The 17,323-nt window shown below is 42.0% G+C and overlaps 1 protein-coding gene and 1 pseudogene across 10 annotated transcripts in view; one reads left to right on the top strand and one right to left on the bottom strand.

Annotated features, from left to right (window-relative positions):
• Nucleotides 1-17,323, top strand: part of ARHGEF9 (Cdc42 guanine nucleotide exchange factor 9) — a 174,482-nt gene that overhangs the window by 41,236 nt on the left and 115,923 nt on the right. The window lies entirely within an intron of this gene.
• On the bottom strand, nt 13,491-15,729 carry LOC105723012 (poly(A) polymerase alpha-like; annotated as a pseudogene).

Here is a 17,323-nt window from a genome sequence, read left to right as displayed (position 1 = left end):
TTCTTTCTGTGCCTACAAACTGAATGTTTCTAAAGTGGGTTCAGAATTTGGCTGAGGGTCAGTACTACAACTGTGTAGTTTCTATGTATTACTTTCTCCTCTTTGAAAAAGCAGGACATCATGGATTTAGCTTTAAAACAGAATATATTTTGTGCTCAAAGAGGTTCGGAAACTCTTTGTGCATGTTTCTCTTGTTGTTTTGCTTGTTTCCATTAACCCAGTGGTTCTCAGCCCTGGCTGCACATTGGAATCACTTGGAATATTAAGATTAACAACAATTCCTAGAATCTTTGGGAGGGATCTGATTGAGTTGGTCATGGTAAGTTCCTGGCATCAATATTTTTCTAAAAGTTCCCTGAGGTGATGAGAATGTTCAGCCAGGGGTGAGAATGACTGCTATGGAATGCTTCATAGGAAATGTTAAGCTCAGCCTGTCTGACTTATCACACATGTGACTAGGCAAGCTTCACAGATGGTGAGATTTTATTCTAGGACTGTGGGGGCCTTGATAAGTTCCAGGGGCTTGTGCTCGCTCTAAAAAGGAGGAATCAACCCTAGGGAATGAATAGTCTGGAGACCTAATTGGATTTAAAATAATCAGCTGTGAAATGGTTTGAACCCTTCAGGAATAAAAAAAAATCAGTTCCTACACATTTGCTATAATAGTGGGGAAGATTCTGCTCATTTACTAGTGACCTCAGGCAAATTACTTCTCTCCTCTGTAATTTGGTTTTCCTCGTCTGCAAAATGAGGATAGGTGGATTTGATGACTTCAGAGATTTCTTCTAGCTCTAACAATATGTGTTTATTTTGTGATTAATACTAATGATTAACATGATTAAGGATATTATTATTATTTAAATCTAGCAGGTAATCCAAAGATCCATTTTAGCAGATTTAGAATGCACAGGATGGTTTTAAGGATAGCAGTTTTAGATTTCTTTTAGAACAAGTGAACTTAGGTTGTGTTCTTTGAGCACACACTGGCTGCCAAGCAGGGAAGGAAACTGTATGAACACGCACTGGCTGCCAAACAGAGAAGGAAGTGGTACAGTGAATTGAGTAGCAAGGGTATGTCAGTTTGGGATTCTGTTTATTAAAGAGATATGTCATATGGATAATTGAGAATTGCCTCTCATAGGTATAGAACCAGTCTCATAGGTCTGAGAAAGATGGATTGCTTTGACAGTTCAGAACCCCTTCCTGCAGTATTTTAAGTAGCCATTTACTTGGTTAATAGTACTACTTCTTTCAATAAGAATTTCAGCAAATAAAGTTTCCTATTTATTTCATTGGCTTCTTCCTCAAACCTAAAAGTAGTTAAGAAAGTGAGGATCATAGAGATTAAGGAGCTTACTCAAGGTCACACAGGTAGTGTTAGTGATTAGTGGTAGTGGTAGTTCTAGTGACCTAGAACCTAGGCGTCTTGATACCACATCCTGCAGTGCTTCTGGTATAGCCTGCATAGTGGACTCTGTGGTCAGGATGCAATCATGACTCTGAGAATTAAAGGGATTTTACTGACATAGAGCAGTATTCAGGAGGAAGTTTTGAAGAAAGGAGCAAAAGGGGCAATGTGGAGGAAGAAAAAAGGTTTAGAGAGGGATGTGTTTAGGCCAGTTTTTATCTTGCCTTTATCACTTTTATGTGCTAGTTCCTGGCCCCTGATGGGAATTGGGCATTTATCTTTGAGCACCAAGATTGAGTGTTGGTAGCAGAGAAGAAGGAAAGTTGTACATGCATGGCAGAAGAATAGCATATGGAAGGGAGGCTTACAGTAGGAGAAAAAAGGGGAAAAGGCCTTAGGAGCCCTAGGATTAAGTCCTGGCTCTGTACCTACCTTGCTGCCAGATCTTGATCAAGGTTCTTCCCACCTAGGCCTCCGTTTCCATGTCACTAAAATGAGAGTGTTTTCAGTAGAAGAACCATGTTCTCAAATGGAATTTTAGCTAGAAACTTCTGTATAAAACAGGAAAAAGCACAGCTGGTCTGGTTAAAATGGGCATGGGGCAGGGATGGAAGACAGAGTCTAAATTTCCAGGCAACCATCCCTATGCAGATTTTGGTCACTAGGGGAATTAGAATTAGAATAGTGGAGATGGCTCTGCCATGCCTAGCCATAGTGCTTGGGGAGACAAGAGACCCTTGGATGGAGTTGTGTGATGGGGGTGGGTCTTTCATTTAAGTGGCCAGGATTTACAGAGAATCACTTGGGGCAGACGTTGAAGTACCTAGTACGACACACTGCCCCCATTCCTTGTTTACAAGTGAGAAATCTAAGGCACAGGTGGGGAAAGGGACATGTCCAAGGTTGCAGTGATGGGTCTTGGATTCTGATTCTTTAAATTGGGCTCTTGCCGGCTGTAACTTGCTACCTCCCCTATAGGTTCCTGGCTCTATGCTCCCTTGGCTGGATCAGAGACCTGAATGCTCTTTCAGGTTTGGTTGGAGAAAGGAAGCTGACTAGATGCTGGGAGAACAAGAGCATTATGTAACCTCCTGGAGGGGGAGCAGGCCTGTTAGTAGTCCTTAGAGTTCCAAAGAGTGGGATGGGGGTGAGGGGAACACAGAGTCTCCTGACTGCCACATTAGCTCTCCTGAGGGCCACATTAGCTCTCCTGAGACAAAGAGCGGTAGATGCAGCCCTGTTAGTGGCCATCTACCCTCAGGGCCCAGAGGAGGCCGGCACTGCACATCCATAGCCAGCTCTGGGAATGGCTTTGGCAGCTGATTTCTCTGCCTGCCTGCGTTCATTAGAGAAAGGAAAGCCATGCACCTTCGTGCCCAGCTGGCTGCAGGAAGGATGTACTAAAAGCCCACCCTCCACCCCCTCAGAGTGTGGTGCCTAAAGGCAGTAGCTACTTTTAGCTGAACCTCCCACAGCCTCTCCTCCACCCACTCTCTTCCTCCTCCCTCTGTGAATTGTGCAGGATGGCAAGAAGGCTGGGCAGTGGGTGCCTTGGCATTGGGATAGAGGCAGAGGAGGAGCTAGGCATCTCTAGGAGGGGCTCTGTTAATCCCAGTATGGCAGGAGGGCTCAGAACAAAGGCAAAATGATGAGACTGCTTTGTGCTTACGACCCAAAGGGAGTGGAGGGATTTATTAATTTCCTTTGGAGCTTGCAACCAGCCGAGGTGCTTGTCTTGTAAATTTAGACTGAACTACGTGGAAAGACACACATTCAGATTAAGAGGAAAGCAACTGGGGCTAGTGGATACTCACTTGATTCTTGACTATTCCTCTTGAACAGTCTTACGTTTTTCAGTGTGTTTTGTACATCGTCTCACTTGATTTTCTCTATGACCCTATGAAGTGGATGGGGCAGAGATTATCTCCAATTTACAGATGAGAAAAAGAATGCTCAAAGACTTATTGTCCCATAGTTGCTTCCAGCCTGGTTCTGGGTTTAAGCTCTGGAGGTTATAGTGCCACTTAAAGTCACTGCAGACAGCTATATTTTCTAGAAAAGGGGGTGCTGGAGCTGTCCTGCTTCTAATCTCCTTATTGTGGAAGCTGGTGACCTAGGCCCAGAGAAGAAAAGGACTTGCCCAAGGAAATGTAGTACATTTGTAGTAGTGCTGGAATTAGAACATTGCCTGGCAAGAATGAATTCCTGGACCTACAAGATGTGCAAACCACTGTGGTCTTACAAGGGTTGTTTGGGAAACCTGTATGGTGTAATGGAAAGCAAAGTATCACAGAACTAGGAGTTTGTTATTTTTCAGTTCGGGCAGAAATCGTCTGTGGGTGACTGCCCCAGTGGAGGCCTGACACTCAGTAGGCCCTCTATAAAGATTTGGCTGAATAGATGTACACATGAGTAAAAAGGAGGTGTCAATGTGAAGTCATTTGCTGTGTGACCTTGAATTGTCTCTGTCCCTCATTTCTCTCTGTCATCTTTGGAGAATTCTTTTTACTTCTCTCCCTTGGAAGAAGAAAGGCCCTATGACCTGATCCCTGTCTTGGGTGCTTGGTGGAAAGCTGTTTTGTTTTTTGATTTTTTTTTGGGTTTGTTTTTAAATAAGCTTTCTTTTATTTATCCCCAGCTTCATTTCCCATGCAGTCACACACATGTTGCTATGAATAGCACACTAGCTTTCTCTCTCCTCATCTCCTACAAAGTTAAAGGAGGAAATCTGAAGAAAGCCAAATTAATTGTGTTTTTATTTAGCACCTTCTTAATTTCATCAAGCCATAAACCACCTAGGCGCGTGGTAATTAAAAAACAAGTCTTAGCCCCTAGGTCCTTGGCTAGGATTTGTGATGAGCATTACTGGGTTTTCATGATATGATCAAAAATTGTTTTAGAAATTGCAGGTTCTTGCCCAATGAGCTGTGCAGAACAAATCAACACTCTTCACCTGTACCTGCATGACTTTGTTTGGAAACATCTCACTGCTCTGGAGGCAGAGCAAGAAGATAAAGACTATCATATAGTCTTCTGCTTCTGACACACGTTCTTTTCTCCATTATACTATGAGGTGGTCAAGGCCAAGATTATTCTCCCAATTTTATGGCAAAGGAAATTGAAGCTCGGTGAATTGCTTTGATTGACTCAGGTCAGTACTGCATCTTAAAGGCAGTGGTGTACTAGGAAGAACATAGCATATAGAGTTAGGTATTACCAACTCACCAGTACTAAGTGTCTCTGGGCAAGCAATTTATTAAAATTCCTACTCTAGTTTGCTTCTATGTATTTTGTTGTTAGATTGTTTTTTGAGATGGAGTCTTGCTCTGTCACCCAGGCTGGGTTGCAGTGGTACAATCTCAGCTCACTGCAACCTCCGCCTCCCAGGTTCAAGCGATTCTCCTGCGTGCCACCACGCCCAGCTAATTTTTTTATTTCTAGTAGAGACGGGGTTTTGCCATGTTAGCCAGGCTGGTCTCAAACTCCTGACCTCAAGTGATCCACCCACCTCAGCCTCCAAAAGTGCTGGGATTACAGGCGTGAGCCATCACACCTGGCTCTAAGCATTTTTACAAAAGTTAATCAAGATAGAAGAAAGAAGGCAGATGCTACTGGATAACTGAATATGTTGGCATTGAACAATTAATTGGTACTTTGGTTCATCTGCTGGATCTACAGTAAATTCATCTGGATATCATATTGTCCAGGGATACATGAGAGGCCTTTCCAAATGAAGAAAAGTGACCTCAGATTCTGCAGTCTTTTGTGACCTACTCAGTTTGGATATTTTCTCTTTGTGGGTCTATCTGACCATATTCTTAAAGACTGGGCCTTGAGCCTAAAAGCTGTCTCTTCACCATTACCAGTTTCAATGGTCATCCCAAAGGATAGGGAAGAATGATTTGGATAAACTACATGCCATTTTGCCTGGCCTTTGGTGAAGATTGTATGCCATTGAGGCTATATGTTTATTCCTTTTACTCCAGTTGGTTCAGGCCACTGGGAAAATGAGTGTAGAATGACAGACAAGAATAGGGAGACAACAACCAATAGAGTGCTGAGGGTTAGAGGGGGCCTACCTGGGTTGAGACATCTGCAGATGCTAATCTACATGCACATATCTACACATTGATTCTTTGTGGTGTTGCAGGGAGGGAGCAGAGTTTGTCCATAATGCTTAAGCTGAGAAGTGACTGGATAAGACTGAGAGAAACCCATGCATTGAGCTCCTTCCTTCAATGTACTGCTGGGGAAACTGAGGCCTAAGGAGAAGCAGGAACTTGCCCAAAGTCTCAGAATTTGTCCTTGATCTTTGTCCAGTCTCTCTGTTCAGCCGTTGGCTAATTTACCTTATATTTGTGAGGCTCTATAGATGAATGAAGGGTGGCTAAGCCTCTTGGGAAAAGTACCTGTGATTACCACATTCAGGAAGTGACAGAGATGAAATTTGAACCCAGGTCTTTTGTCCTGCTTAAGAGCAGATTGACCCAGACTTGAAGGAATGCTGCTAGAAACAAACTGGTGGGGAAGAAAATTGGTTCAGCTTTGCTGTCTATCCATGCTCTATGCGCATACCTTCACATACACATACAAGATAGATCATATGTGATGCACACTTATGCATACTCAGACACATGGAATGTTTATGGGACACACAGATGGAACATATTTTCACATCAACACACTTGGAGCACACACATTCAGTTAAACATGGGAGGAATATCACACTTGCACATTCTCAGCACAGGCAGGGTACACACACACAGGAACACACATGAGGGATGCTTGTACACATCTGCATGTGTGATTAGTGCACATGGATAGATATAAAACACAATTGTGCACCCACATACATATGGGGCATGCTGAGATTCACTCTCAGATATACTCTTACCCCAGGACAGGTACTCCTATACCTGAGATACACAGTCCTAAAGACGTATTTGGGCATACAATACTCCACACTTGAGTGTTGAGTCACTCTTGAACACATCTATGGGACACATTCACATGCCCCACACAGCCCTGTGGGACATATTTTGATGAAGAACACATCCTTCCCTTAGGGCTGCTAGCTGTCACTTTCTTCCAAGTGGGCATGACAGGGTACTTGTCCCAGCTGGCGGGCCTCCATAAGTTTGCTCTGGCTTCCCTTTAACCTTGAAATTAGACTTGAGAGGGCAGTAAGCTCAGTAAAAATGGATGTTTAAGATGGCATGTGTTGTAGAAGGCTCTGTAGGGCAAACAGAGTTCAGAGCAGAACCCTCATATGTGAGTTAACAGGCAGATGCAGAAGAATGGAAAAAGCAAATTGTCACTGATCAATGCAGAAAACTTGAGCCTGTTTCTTCATCCTGCAGTTCACTTACAAACAATTGTGGAGTGATATGGGTATGAAGCAATGTCCGAGAAGGCCTAAAGTCACTGAATATTAAAGTTCATCTTTCTTGCAAATGAAATAACAACCTGGACTAGAGCAAATGTATCTAAATTGTGGGTGTTAGAGTGTGAGGGGAAGTGGTAGGATGCAAAGCGGGAGATCCATTTGGGCAGTGACCCACCCTCTCCTGGGTTAATGGCTGCCTGAGACCAGCCACATCCTTAATGACCATAACCTAGCCCCTAGGCACAGCAGCTTGGGCCATCTGGCCCCACTAATGAAGACATCTATTTTTAGAGTGCCTCAAGCTGGAAACCAGGTCATGGTGTCCTGGGGAAGCCTTTGTGGTCCTTGATACCAAAGGCTGGAGCTGGAAAGATGGGGCCCTAGATTGGGTCTGGGTAAAGGGTGGGAAGCAGGGAAACAGGTAGCTGGGATATACCAGGCTTGCCTGGGAACAGCATCCTCAGAGCCTCAATTGGGCTACTATTAACTATAATAACCTCATGCCCATTTTTCATCTTTGGCTTTGAGGTCAAGAAACATGAATTTCAGTTGCTACTCTGCCTCTTGCAGTCTGTCTCAGTCACATTCCTCTCTCCTGTCTGAGTCTTACTTGCTTTATTTATAAAACATCCAGTATTGCCCCTAGATGATGGAAAGGTCCAGCTATGCTAAGAGTTGACAAGATATTTTGAGGATATGCTTTTCTCCACACACAAAGCTGCATCATCACTGTCCCTAAGCTGGATTGAAAGCCTGCCAACAATTAGACCCGACTCCTATTGGAGTAGCTGTAGACAAAAGGCCAAAAGAAAAAAGGAGCCAATAGAACACAGCCTCATGGAGTCAGGTTGGTCAGAGTCTTGCTGAGATTACCCCCACCTATACAGATGCTTTTCAATTCCAGGTCAGTCCTTCTGGGAAAGAAAACATTTGCAGCATTTAGGTGGTCATGTAGGTTTGGCTTCTCAGGAATCCCTTAGGTAATGAGAGAAGGGGAGGCGTCAGGAGCAGGGACTTCTTCCTAAACTAGGAAAAGCAAGGCCAGGTCACCTGTACCTGCCATCTGCCAGAGGAGGTAGCCTAGAGTGCCATCTCTGGCTCTTATAAAGTGATTGTGCTCATGGCCATTTTATCTGCTTTGCTGAGGAACTAGACTATGTAGTTCAAGTTTCCCCCTGCTGCAGACATTGTGTGCAAAGTTCTCCTGAGCCTCAGTTTTCTGGTCTGTAGAATGAGCTTAACCATAGTCTCTCATAGGAGTTTTAAGTGCAAGAATTCATTGTGACATAGGATGTGAAAAGTGTCTTGTAAAATGTTGAACATGTGTTCCTGCTGTTTGGATTGTAAGATTTGATCCAGATTGTGAGTACACATAGTTTGGAGGTAATTGAGAAACTTCACTTTATTTCTCTACCCCTCCATACTGTTCTTTTAAGCCATTATTATATCCATTTTACAAATGGGGATGCTGAGGCTCAGAGAAAGGAGAAACAAGTCTGAGGTCACAGAATCTGAGGTAGTGGTGGATTCAGAACTAGAAGTCATGCCTTCAGATTCTCAACACAATGTACTCTGGCCCTGGGCTGCCACCAATTAATTCCAGTGCTAAAGGAAGCTGCCAAAGGCTACTTAAGTAAATATATGTACAAACTTAGATTTTTTCTCTGAAAAGCAGTACAGGGGCTCTCTGGGGCGCCGCTTTACCCAGCAGTTTCCCTCTTTGCCCAAGAGAGACACACTGATTGACCCTTCATCCCTCCCACAGCAGCTCATGTCCCACTGTCTCCTGCATGTTGGAAGCAGTGAAGAATTGGAGATACTAGGCTGTTGTGAGAAGCAATCCTACTGCTGGTTTAAGCCACTTCAGGACAGACAATAGAAGAATTCCTGGAGGCACTTAATCCACCTTGGTCACCTCCACTCCCTCACAATTTCTTGGGTACCCCTGACCTGCCTAAGGGGTGGGCTGAAAGGGATCTGAGGAAATATGTTTGATTTCTGGAGGATTGTGTTAACAGTTGAGGGATAAGATTATGGAAATAATCCAAGAACCAAAGCTGAGAGTGTCTCTAGAGACCATTTGGGCTGAATTTCACCTGGACTCAGTGAGGACATTAAAACCCAGCTGGGCTTACTTTTTCTCTCTTAATGTAATCTTCCTTTGTAGACCACAGATTCTTATGCTCCATCAGATTTTCTGAAATCTTTCTAGCTTGCTTATTTTTGCTATTCTGAGCCCTGAAGAAGGAAAGGGTAGACACGTTGAGTGGAGTGGTGAGAGGAAAAAGATGGAGGAATCTAGTGAGCCCAGGCCTTGAGGGCTAGGTATTGGAGGAAAAGGCCTTGTGTCTTTCTTCATTTGTATTGGTGCTAATGTATTATTTTCCTATCTTCCACTGGTTGGCTATGGGAGCCTAATCCAATCTGTTGTTATCTTCAATTTTGCTGCTTAAACCTGCAGAATGACTACAGTAGTCATTTTGAGGGATGTCTTCTGTGGGATAGAATAATCAGTGGGGCAGGGAAGTGGGGTGGGGAAAATGCAATGCTTTAGGAAAAATAGGGAGAGGCACTTTATTTTCTTCATATTTGAGAGCCCAGAGAGGTGAATAGAAAAAGGTTAGCTGGCACAAGAAGTAGCCATACAGTTTCCTAATCTCTTTTGACCATAGATATCTCAGTTTTTAAATTTTATTTTTAGATAGGAAATACATTCACATGGTTCAGATTTCAAAAGGTCCAACAGAGTGCACAGCGGAAAGTCTCCCTCCCACCCCTACCCTCTGCAGAGGCCACCAATGAGTCCTTCCAGAAAAATGTTCTATGGATGTATAAATAAGTATGAATATATTATTCTTCTTTCTCTTTTTATGGTAATACACTACGCACATTGTTCTGTACCTTGCTATGCTTTGGATAGTCTTTGATACTTCATTGAATTTCACCTTTTGGGGACGTAAAGGTGTGCTGTGGAATATAGAGGTTAAGAGCACTGATTCTAGAGTGAAACTATCTGGGTTCTGGCTCTATGACCTTCAACAATTACTTCATTTTTTTTCTGAACTTTGGTTTCCTTATCTTTAGGGATCAAACAAATTATTATGTGTAAAAACTTAGATTTGTCTCTGATGCATAGTAAGCATTCAATAAATGTTAGCTATTTTTTATTATTAGGGAAAAAAACCCACTGGACCATGCGTCAGTAGATCTAGGTTTTCTTCTGGCCTCTGTGCTCCTGGGATAGCTGGGTAACTTCCTTTGTTCAGGCCTTAGTTTCCTTACCTTTAAAATGTAACTCTCATCCCCACTCTGCTTATCCCCACAATTTCTGGGAGGATCCAGTGAGCTTATGAATATGAAGGCAACTTAGCAATTGTGATGTTCTGAACAGATGGAAGAAGTACTACTTAATATTTTCATTGGCAATACTTAGGGTAGCTTGAACCCAGTGGTCTGAACTGGGTGGAAGAGGCAGTATTTTTCCTTTGCGAGTGGAACCCTGAAGCCATCCCTATACTGGAGTTGTATTTTGAGTGGGGGATAGCCTATGACAAAAATTTAAAATACTCAGGTTTTTTCTTCTGACCTTTTTTATTCCACCCCATCCCTCTCCTGACTTCCTTGTTTCTTTTTTTTTTTTTTTTTGCCACCCCAACCTTGTCAAAACCTGCTTTTAGAAGCAAAGCAGCAGCATATGTCAAAGATGACCTCGCTTTCCATTCGAAATAATTTAATACAACTGGCTCAGAGAGGAGCCGGATCTTCCCAGGTTAATTCAGCAAGTCCGGAATCAAGCTAGATCTGGAGCCCATTCTTCCTATCCCAGTTTTTTCTACTGACATTTGCATTTTACTGTGAAATTGAATTTGGGATTCCTTAGCAAAAAACATCTGGTGGTGAGGAAGATTCTGGAAGTATCTTGACCCATCCTTCATACTGAAGTGTTCTTATCCCTTAATCTTCAGGGTCAGACCTATTTGGGACCCTGAGATGGGAGGGAAAGGCATGTTCTGGTTGTAGTACTGAAGGATGATGTCTATAGAGCAGTGGGAGAGAAGAACACCAGAAAATGTTGAAAACAGTAACCTCCAACGTGAGGCTCAGGAAGAAAATGTTAGTAGTTCTTTATATATTAAATTGTGAATCTCATTGTTATTTAATTTCTATTTTTGTGGAGTTTTTTTTATAAAACATATTAGTATTTAAATACTGGGATGGGGTTTCTTATTTTTTATTTGTTGAGATAAGGACTCGCTCTGTTGCCAGTCTGAAGTGCAGTGGCATGATCTCAGCCCACTGCAACCTCTTCCTCCCGGTTTCAAGTGATTCTCCTGCCCCAGCCTCCCGAGTAGCTGGGACTATGGGGCACCTGCCACCACGCGTGGGTAATTTTTTGTATTTTTAGTAGAAACAGTTTCACTGTGTTGGCCAGGATGGTCTTGATCACTTAACCTAGTAAAACACCCACCTTGGCCTCCCAAAGTGCTGGGATTACAGGCATGAGCCACCGTGCCCTGCTCTTGTTTTTTTTTTAATAAATTGTATGTATTTGAGTTTTACAACATGATGTTGTAATATATATAAACATATAGATAGTAAAATGGTTACTATAGTGAAGCATATCTGTCATTTCACAGTTACTTTTTTATAACAAGAATAGCTAAATTTTTTTGTGTGCTTTTTTTATTGTGTTTTCAATGGAGAAATATATCATATGTTTACAAAATAGCTCTTGAAAAATACAAGGACTACAGATACTATAAAACAAAGCAAACTCCAGTCATGAGACACTACATACATCATGTGAAAGCAACAGTCTGATCTCCAGGTTATGAAAACTATAATTACAAAGTCATTACACAGAAAAGGTCCAAATTTCCAGCTTGGCAAAACTTGGGTGCAGTTACATGAAACGTTTAATAAACTGAATTGTTTTCTCCAATGTGTAAACAAAATGACAAGACTAAATCTGTGCCTGGTAATTTCAATCTAACTCTGAAGCTACACAAAACACACAGACACCTTGTACACTTCACCTGTTAGTATTACCATCTTTTTTCTTAGGTGGTGGGAGGAAGGGCAAGGTGACTGTGTAAAGCAAAGATGTGGGAAGTAGAAATACTGTATACTAGACATTATAAAGTCATGGTGAAAAGAAAGCTTTGATTAATGCATAGCCTAAGGGGGAAAAGACTACACTCCAACTTTGGAAAATTAATTTAGAAAGATAGGGGAAGAGTTTAAGTAATTGCAGTTTAACATGAAAAATGAACATGTGATAGAATGGAGCACAATGGGGGATTCATAAAACATGCTCATCAGAAAAATCTGTTAAGTTTACTTTGTCCAGATTAAGAAAGAGTAACTAAGTTTACTAACATCTGGCATCCCTCATACTTTGTAAAGATAGATGTTCTGCTGCTTAATTATGAGAAATTATTTTATTCAAAGAAAGGAGCTCTTAATCTTTTAATAAAACAAAATAAAGGAGTAGAGAGCTGACTAGATGTCAAGTGCTTGCTAGAAATGATTTTTAAAATGTTTCTACATGTAAAATGTACTGACAAATTTTGGTAAACAATTTAAAAATAGGAATTCATTTTAAAATCTTGGAGAAAATGCCTTTTTGCCCACATTTAAAACTGAAAATCAATTTTACTATAGATAATTCTGTGGAGTGTACAAAATTCCTCTTATTTAGAGATCAAATGGCCATCTTAGATAGACATCATGTTTCACAGGCATTACTTTTAGTCACTCTCAAATTTCAGCCATGGGACCAAAATTTAGTGTTCTGTGCCATGTGGCCACAGGGTCATTGGTTTCACATCATGGCTTAAGAAAATACTGGCATTTTGTTTCTTGTGAAGTAAGTCCTACCTTGTGCATACAAGCAAAAAGAAAAAGGAAGAAAAGTGGGGAGGGAAAGGAGCAAGAAGCTTTTTTGTTTGTTTCGAAGACAACAGATTGAAGGCAAAACAATACAGAGCTTTCATAAGCTCAAAGAAAAATATTTGCTGGCTGGTCGCTGATTTGTATGCACTATAAAACAATTCCATAAATAAAACCAATATATCATTTCTTAATCATGACCCCATCAAAACCAAGTTATTTCCTAATTATTCTTTCAGTGTCAAATGTACCCTAGAGTTGACGTTTCATTTTTAAGGGTTACAGCTACCTCACAGGAACTGAACTAGATGTACTCTTATCCTTTCTCTGAAGTATAACAGTACACCATTGCACAACGGTATCCAATTTGAAGACTAATGGTAAAGAAAATTCCTCAGGAAAAACTGAAAATACGTCAAGCTGAAAATAAAAAATTATTTCTACTTTCTAATAAAAATGCATAAAAGTGCATCATCAGAATAAGTAATTTTTATGCCAGTTTGTATTGCAAATTTTCCAAACAATGCATCAAACATAAACCCAATCCAGATGTCAATTATGGATACAAATACAGCTTGAGTTTTTTTAAAGGCAGTAATTTTTGAAATAGTTAATACAACTGTTGCTAACACAATAATAATAGTACTCCTGGCTTCACATACTAACCTGGACTTCTGATCAAGTGCTGATTAGCCCAGTAAGGGAGGTCACCGAAAAAACCCAAATCCATTTCAGTCATATCTAGTCTTGTACCCTCCATTCTCCTTTTTTCAGCATTTGAAGACAACAGGTTTAGTTGGCAGATATTGTTTATGGACCCCTGAGGTTGTTTTTACCAATTCAATCTCAGTTTTATTGAATCCTTGATAACAGGAATAGGATTTGCAGCTAGAGCAGGGATATCAGAAAGGTCGGTACTGGATGTTTTCTGAGAGGCCAACACAGAAGCCGCTGTCTGAATAGTTTCTGATTGAGCTGTACTTGTCTCTGTATCAAGCTGTCCTCTTCTGTTTTGGTTTTCTTGGGACTCTCTTCTTTATGAGGTGAGGATGTCCTCTTGACTCCTACTATAGCAGTAGGTATTTTTGTTGCTGCATTTCCTGAAGTTGCTGCATTTCCTGAAGATCTAGGTGGTGGGTTTACCAGACATATTGAAGAAACAACTCTGGAGACCATAGGCTTTGGTGGTGGAGAAATGGCTGGTTGTGTGGCAGTTTGAGGAATGCTTTCACTCGATGTACCCCCTGAGCTTTCACTGGAATTTACTTGTGGCACAGAAACTTCAGTAGCCTGTATGTTGGTCACAGATGCTGCAGTTACAGCTGGAGCAAGACTATTTCTGCCCTGAGAGCTGCCAGAACTGTTCAATGGACTGGTCTTCGTAGCACTAGTAAGTTAAGGCACAGACATGCTTTTATCACTGTCCATAGACAAGTCGAGACTGTTGCCATTGAGAGCTGTCAATTTGACACCTTCTGTTGAATGCTTTTTCTTTTTCTGAAGCACATGATTAGGTAGTAGTTGATGGAGTTGCTTTCTTTTTACATGCATTGCAGCAATTTTCATATCCACCACAAACATCTTGCTGTTTATTGCTTGCCTATAAACTGTATCTGTGAAAGACTGAATATCATAGGTTGAGATCAACACTGAGGTTTTTCAGAGTTTTCTGTTTTTTTAAACACTGACCCAATCACCCATGTCGCACGAAATTCTTCCTTGTCAGGACTTTCTTTGGGTGTTGGAAATGACTGGGGATTCACATGAGCCAGTGTAATAAATTCATTCTTCTCCAAGCTTCCAACTAGGATTTGGATTTTTGATTCCACCAAGCCGACCCATTCTAGGCGTTGTTTTTCTGTTGGTGCACTTGCTAGAAGTACAATATAATGCTTGTACTTTTGAAAGAAGTTTGGAGCTTCAAACCGTTTGGACCACTCTGCCTTACTCAGCAAAATTTCATCTGTGATAGCAAGACCTTGTTTAAACTCCTCAACCATGACCATCCATGTTGAAGCGGACACATTGTATGTGGAGTTCTGTTGTGGGTATGCTGGTGTAATTATAGGCATAAGATGGTACCTATCACTGGTATTTACCCTTGGGTCCCATACAGGCAAATTAAGATTACATTCTTCAGGCTGTTTCAATAGAATGGGATTTGGCCATTCCCATTTAGAAAATACCAAGAAAAATTTATGTACAAGTGTTGACGCTATTGCATTTGGATAAAGCTGGCAAGTTCTTGCTACTAGCATAGCCCAGGAAACCCCACCGAGGAAACCTAATATATTGGAATAGATGTTGTGGCGTTTGGTCCATAGTTTGATAGCTCTCAGAGTTAACCAGAAGTTGTCAATGTTTGGTACTAGATGTAAAATTTCATCGGTTACCCTGCAACCGTTAAGACTTCTTATACATCTTATATCTAAATTTTTAAGCAGACTGTCATCTCGTAGGTCCAAATCTTCTGGAATTGTCTGCAGTGCTAATCTTGCAAACAAAATATCAATCTCTATCCCATCAAAACAGAGTTTAATAACTGGTACGAATGCCTCTTCAACAGCGCTTAAATCTTTTACTTCTTCCTGTAATTTCAACTTATCATAGAATGAGGTGAAAAAGTCACTTCGATCAACATGTCACTTCGATCAACATCTTGGTGCAACACACAACGCATCAATATCAGCACCTTTTGTATGTACGCCTAACCTGTAAGATCCAAATTTAAAAATTTTTCCTCCAACATTTTCAATTACAGATTGTGGAAGATTCTTGCTTTCACTGATTTCTCGTATCCACTCTTTTACCAGGTTATTTAGTTTTCCCAAAATTAGAATCCTGCGCTGCAGTTCCTCTTCCTCTTCAAAAACCCCTAGGGGTTTCAGTGTCTCAGTTAGTTTCTGTGTAAGTATGCAGTCAGTCTCTTTGGGGGCTGCTAAGCTGATAGAAGTGATGCCATAGTGCTTCTGTGGCGGTTGTGTTTGTTGTGATCCCTGTGTTGTAACTGGAAACGGCATCATCTCCTGCGCCGGCACCGCCCAGTCACCTCCCCGCCCCCCTGCAACCGCCGCCGCTGCCGCCCTGGGCATGATCCACTGAGGCGGGAGGGAGGGGGGGCCTGCCTCAGCCCTGGGTCCAACCCCTCTCCCGCACCGCTCCCGCAGCTTTAAGCGCTTCTCCTCCTTCCCCTTCGTCCTAACATGGCGCCTGAGCGCTCTGTTTTTTTGTTTTTGTTTTTGTTTTTGTTTTTTGAGATGGAGTTTCACTCTGTTGCCCAGGCTGGAGTGCAGTGGCATGATCTCGGCTCACTGCAACCTCTGCCTCCTAGGTTCAAACGATTCTTCTGCCTCAGCCTCCTGAGTAGCTGGGACTACAGGCATGTGCTACCACATCTGGCTAATTTTTGTATTTTTAGTAGAGACAGGTTTTCACCATATTGGCCAGGCTGGTCTTGAACTCCTGACCTCGTGATCTGGCTGCATCGGCCTCCCAAAGTGCTGGGATTACAGGTGTGAGCCACTACACCTGGCTGTATTTTTGTTTTTAACATTAGAGGTATATGATCCAAAAACTATTGGCTACCATTCTTCTAAGACTATAGGCTTGGTTTCTAGTCTTGATGGCTCTGCTGCTAACTAGCTTGATGCCTTAGGCAAATTTTCTCATGGGAGCCTTATTTTTCTTACCTGTAAGAAAGGGAGGACTGAACTAGGTGTTCTAACTGGTTACTTGGAAATCTCCAATTCTGACCACCTCTGAGTATAAGAATCCACTGCCTTTGGGGCTCTTGAGCTGAGACAGTTAAAAAGAGTTCAAGCCCTGGCTGTCACCTTACTAGATACTTTGTCCTTCTCTCAGCTGCCTTGGTTTCTTTCCCTTCTCCACCCCCACCACTTTCACCTAGCACAGACTGGCAGATGCTTCCTTACATAAGTTTGGCAAACCTACTTGACATTGTTTTGTTACAAGCACTACCACTTTTCCTGCAGACACAGACCTGGTGCCATCCCTCCTGAGCTCTGAGGGTGTGTCTGATTTTGCTTGTATTTTGTCCCCTCTGACAGCCTAGGTTTAGTTGTATCCCTCTGTCTAAGTCCTTGGCAACAAGGTCTGAGGGGAAGCCAGCTTAGCCAGTTTGAGTTCCTTAGAGCCTGACCCAATGGCTGCTCACTGAATGCTTCTGCCACCTGCTCATCCAGGACTGGGCTAGACATTTTTAGGAGAACATAGTCCATTCATGAGCATAAAAGGCTTCTGACATGGACTAGAGGCATTGCTAGGTGCCTTGGACTTGGCTGGATGTCTTTCTCTCACTGTGAGCCAAAAGGCAGAGGGAAATCATTGCACCACTGGAAACTATCTTCCACTTTTTGATGGGCTGTTTAAATGCAGATGTCCTCTCTGGGCTGTAAAAACTCCCTAGGAGATGCTTACATTCTGTTTGGAAACAAATGCCAAGCTCTAGAGTTTTTACAAGTCTGTGTCCTTGCTGGGCATGCTCAGTAGCTTAAAGGTGTTTTCAGTTAATTGAAATATATTTATTTTTCCTGCTTCTTCTCTAGATATAGGAACAGGTCACAGTGTTCCTAACTAAATGTTGTTCCTGTTCTTGCTGCTGTAAACCGGATGGCCAC

The sequence above is a fragment of the Aotus nancymaae genome, unplaced genomic scaffold (genome assembly GCF_030222135.1).
Source record: "Aotus nancymaae isolate 86718 unplaced genomic scaffold, 86718_ANA_hifiasm-v0.15.2.pri h1tg000073l, whole genome shotgun sequence".
NCBI classification, from domain to species: domain Eukaryota; kingdom Metazoa; phylum Chordata; class Mammalia; order Primates; family Aotidae; genus Aotus; species Aotus nancymaae.
This window is presented reverse-complemented; position numbering and strand designations above follow the sequence as displayed.